Genomic DNA, 5,751 nt, shown 5'->3' on the forward strand with positions numbered 1-5,751 from the left:
AATACCAATATTCATCATCCATCTTATAAAACACTTAATTACTTGCACAACACCCAAAACGGCACTAAGAAATGATTCACGGATCAAAAGATACGTTATTTTGAAGTTTGGAAAAATTCACACACAGCAAGGTTCGCTCAGCGGAGCAAGGCAGAAGCGAAACCCTTCAGACCCCCGCTCAGCGGACCTCAAGCGACGTCAAACAGAAGCGAACTACGTTGGGACCTCCGCTCAGCGGACCCCTCTCCGCTCAGCGGACCTACAATTTTAGCAAACCCCAAGTCTGCGACAGACCCTGCGATTTCACTTCCTTTTCACCCAGAAACGAATCCAGACATCACATACAGGCATATAATCATCATACATTCAATTATACACCATAAAACATCATCCAAACTCATTATTAACCAATTAGTTCACACAATTATCATCAATTCAATCCAAATTAGAACACCCTAACCTAACAATCCCAATGTCTAATTGAATCAAACCATACATCAATCTACCTATCACCTAAGATCACATAAGAGATACTAAAAGGAAGAGTCCCCCCTTACCTCGATGAATCTCTTGAATGCTCTCCTTCCGGCTTCACGTTCTTGCCTCTTTCTCTTCTCTTCTTTTCACGTGTTCTTCATTTTCTCCCCAATTGGTTCCCTTTTTCTTATTTTATGAAAAATAAAATAAAATAAAATATCACAACTTAGTAAAAGGCCTAACCAATATAGCACCCCTCCTTTACTAACATCACACCATAAGCCCAATATCTCATATTCCATCATTTTCCAATTAAATCCAATTTAAAATTCTAAAATTCCAATTATTTAATTTAAATCCAAATTAAATTAATAAACTGAAATTATGGGGTGTTACATGTAGTATGCAATAATGAGAGACTAGTATGCTATTTATAATAAAACCTAACATACTAACTAATGGGCTTTTTCCACAAGGCCCATTACACAAGCTAACTTAATAAACAAGCTAACTTAACAAATTAGGGTTTAAACACTAAAACCTAATTTAACATGCTAACAACCCTAGCATCTTCAACACCTGCATGCTAGATTCATCTTTGACTACAACATGCATATTTCGACACCAGCATATGAACAACCTTCAACTTCATGCTTAACTCTGTCGAACCAAGAAGCTACCTTTCGACCATACTAGATTTCGATCCAATATTTCACAAATCTCTACCTTGGACCTAACTCTACAACATCAAAGGAACAAACTAGCTTTCTTCATGCAACTTTATCAACTGCATACAGTGGAAAAACTTGCAACTCGACAATGTCTTGGTGATCATATCAGCAGCATTGTCCTTAGTCGGAACCTTCAGCACTTGGACTTCTCCACGCTCGATTACTTCTCTAACGAAATCCAGTCTCACATCAATGTGCTTAGTTCGCTTATGATATGCTGAGTTCTTCGACAGGTGTATTGCACTTTGACTATCACATTAAACAGCGATACCTGGACCTTGAAGTTTCATCTCCTTAGCAAAACCTTCAAGCCATAATGCTTCTTTCACAACTTCAGTGAGGGCAATATACTCTGCTTCAGTGGTTGATAATGCAACAACCTTCTGAAGAGTTGCTTTCCAACTAATGGTTGTGCTAAACATAGTGAAAACATATCCAGAAATAGGTTTCCTGAAATCCATATAACCTGCATAATCAGAGTCAACATATCCTTCAATTACTGCTTTACTATCTTCACCCAAGGCTCCATCATAAATTAGGACCATATTCAGAGACCCATTTATGTACCTTAAAATCCACTTCAATGCTTGTCCTTAAGCCTTTCCATGATTTGCCATGTACCTGCTTACAAGACTTACTGCATATGCTATGTCGGGTCTAATACAGACCATAACATACATCAAAAAACCTACTATATCAACATATGGAATGTTATTCATATAAGCTCTTTCGACATCAGTACTGGGACACTGATCTATACTCAGCTTGAATTAAGGGTTAGTCGGAGTCACAACTGAATTCGAATTTGACATACCAAACTTTTCGAGAATCTTTCGTAGATATGCCTCTGGAGATAAGCATAACTTCGACTTCTTTCTATCTCTTCGAATGTTAATTCCAAGAATCCTGGAAGCAGCTCCCAGATTCTTCATATTGAACTCCTTATTGAGTTCGGCCTTCACCCTCTTTACATCATCGACATTGTTGCTTACTATGAGAATATAACCTACATAAAGAAACAAAATAAGAAATGAATTAGCAGGTCGAAATATGAAGTAAACACAGTGGTCGAACTGGCTTCTAACGAAACTTATGCGTGCCATGAACTTGTCGAATCTCCTATTCCACTGTCGAGGAGTAGGGATGACAACGGGTCGGGTCGGGTGCGGGTTTCGCACTACCCAAACCCGAACCCGAAATCAACACCCGAACCCGAACCCAAACCTAAAAAGTGTTCGGGTGGAAAAATAACACCCACGCCCACACCCGTTGAGTTCGGGTTTTTTCACCCAAACCCGAACCCACAATAAAATACATAAAAATACATTTTTTCTACAACTTTCCACAAAATATTAATATATATATATATATATAATATATAATATATATATATTTATATAATATATATATATATATATATATATATATATATATATATAAATAAATAAGTGAGTGTGATTTCGGGTTTCGGGTGCGGGTTTCACATTACCTAAACTCGCACCCGAAATATCGGGTGGCACCCGAACCCAAACCCAGTCAACTCGGGTTTTCACCCGTTGACTCGGGTTTGGGTGCGGGTGGGCCCTGCAGGTTTGGGTGTTCTTGCCATCCCTATCGAGGAGATTGTTTCAGCCCATATAAAGATCTCTTTAGCTTGCACACATAATCTTCCTTCCCTTTTACGACATACCCTTCAGGTTGCCTCGTTAGGATTGTTTCATCTAGATCACCATACAAAAACGCAGTCTTCACATCCATCTGTTCCAGTCCAAAGTCAAATTGCCACCACGACAAGCAACATTCGAATGGACCTATGCTTCACAACAGGAGAAAACACATCATTGAAGTCGACATTTTCTTCATGAGTGAAACCCCTTGCGACCAACCTTGCCTTGTATCTTTTCGACGTCACTCCTTTGATTCATTCCTTAACTTTGAAAATCTATTTACAACTGGCTAACCTTGCCCCAACAGATTTCTTGATCAGAAATATTAAATTCGAACTAACAAAATTTTCTTTTGAGGATGAATATCTTTCTACAGCTTTGTCACATTAAGATCATTGGAATGAATTATATATGGTTGTTCATTTTTTTTTTATATTCATTGTTATTGTTATATAAAATGTTATCTTTATTGAGAAAGAAATGAAAAGTGCTATTATTTTATTTTATTGTTGTTATTGTGACGTCTAATTCGTTATCTAATTTTTTTTATATTATTTCTTAAATATTAATGTAGATTATTGTATTCATTATTGCATTAATATTATGTACATGAAAATAATTTGTATATAATCAAAGTAAGTAAATAAGCTCTCGTTGACTAGTATATTACTGTTAAAAACAAACCGTTAGAAATATATTGTAGGATATTATTGCAATTATTCCTTACATTAGTTACATATTGATACGGTGAATTAATCGGTCATTCTATAATTTAATTGCTATGAATTATTAAATAAATTGAATATTTATTATGATAATATTTATTAAATTTATTTGATAAATTGAAATTAATTTAGATGCTAATGATGATACATTTATTCACTTAATGTATTTTAGTGGTTTTGAATCAAATATTTAATTCTCATTGATATTAATTAAATATAAGTTAATATTATTTAATCTTAATAATGAATTGAATTAGATTACCAAAAATTAAGTAATATTTAGAAATTAAGTAATATTTAGTTGTAAAATAAAAATTAAGTAATATTTAGAAACATATAAATAAGTGAATTAAAAATGTGATTATTTAGAAATAATTTTAGATGCGTATGATGTTGATCTTATAAAAATAAATATTTCTGTGAATTATTTGTTCATATTTATTGAGTTAACTTGCAATGAAGGAGTATACTTATAGGTTTGACGGGCAAAATTTTTTGGTTGTTAATATTTTATTGTTTCTCCTGGTTGTAAAAACCTTCAATTTATTGGAAGGTTAGTGTTTAATTTATTTAATGATTTATGTGAATATTTTATGATGATTTTTAATCATATAAAATATTTGAAAATAATATGTTAATTATCATATTATATTGAGATGGACAATTGTATTATATTAATACAATGGAGATAATTGATTATGCTTCTAATAAAAATAAATATATAAGTAAGTTTATATATTTTTATCTGATAATAAGTTGTCGCTTGAAAGTCATTCAAGTAGACCTGCATAATACAAATTTATATAATAGATTTATGTTTATCATTATTGATAGTAGGGGTGGACATCGGTCCGGGTCGGGCGGTTTCGGCCGGAAAAACAACAACCGAGTGCAACCGCGGTTTGAATATGGTAACCCGTTTCTGCCTGTTAGTGCTCGCGGATTTTGCGGGTGACGGGTTCAACAAAGTACGGATTCATCGGATGGGTTGATTCGGTTGCCATAATTTTTAAAAAAAAAATCGTAACATTCAACTCCATGTTTAACTTAGTCTAATGACAAATTCTTATAGAGACAAAGTGATGCATCTGCAAATCTGAGCAGTTGAAGGTGTTGTGGGTTAAAGATAAATCATTAATATGTATGTATATATAGAAAATATTAGAGAACAAAGGTCCCTATTTTAGAAGTGTTTTTGAGATTGATAGTTGAAGTAGAATTGTGATTTATAAATTATAATATATTACAGGAGAACAAATGAAGAAGAAAGGTGTGGCTTGTGTTTCTTTAGATGATGCTCATTTGAAAAAAATGAAAAAGAAATAGATAGAGAGGAAAAAAGAAAATAGAGAGTGACATAAAGTTGTCAGTTGTTTAATTTATACAGCTGTAAAGTAGAACAAATATTATAATGATCATGATAAGAAGAGTTGTTGGCAGTGGCATAATAGATCGGTGAAAGTAATAAAAAATAATACTAGCTCGTGGATGTTTACAGTAAGCAAGATAGCACACTATCCTAATTAGAGATATCTTCGGGTTGTTCGGTTACCGCTGGGTTTCATTTGGCAAACCGCTTCCGCCCATTAGAACCCACTTAAGACAATGTAATTATACTTTTTCAACCGAGGCCCATTTAAACCCGCCCGTGACACTAAAAAACCGCACGGTTGAACCGGTTCGGTTCGGATCTGCGGGTTTTGTCCACCCCTAATTGATAGTGTTGTCATTTGAAAGTTATTCAAATAGACTTGTATAATAAAGTCATAAATAAATTTATTTATATCGTGATGGTATGATATCCTTGTTGGAGGTAATTTTGCTTATATATTTAAGCAGACATGTATAAATTTTTTTAAGAGATCAAATATAAAATGTTAAATACTTGAGTAAATATTTGAGATTTAATTGACTTAAGAGACGTCTTGGTCAATATGTTTAAGAAAAATATATCTTCTTCATTTGTATATAAAGTAGCTACTTGATAACGAGGTAATATCCTCTATTTATATGAAGTCAGATCAAAGTGATCCTAGTCGATCCTCTGACAAAGCCCTGGGAAGAAAAAAAAGTTGTGAACACATCGAGGGAAATTGGACTTAATGTCAATTGAAATTAACAAGTGATGGGAACCCAACCTTTGTGATTGGA

This window comes from Vicia villosa, linkage group LG2 (assembly GCF_029867415.1).
Source record: "Vicia villosa cultivar HV-30 ecotype Madison, WI linkage group LG2, Vvil1.0, whole genome shotgun sequence".
Lineage (NCBI taxonomy): Eukaryota > Viridiplantae > Streptophyta > Magnoliopsida > Fabales > Fabaceae > Vicia > Vicia villosa.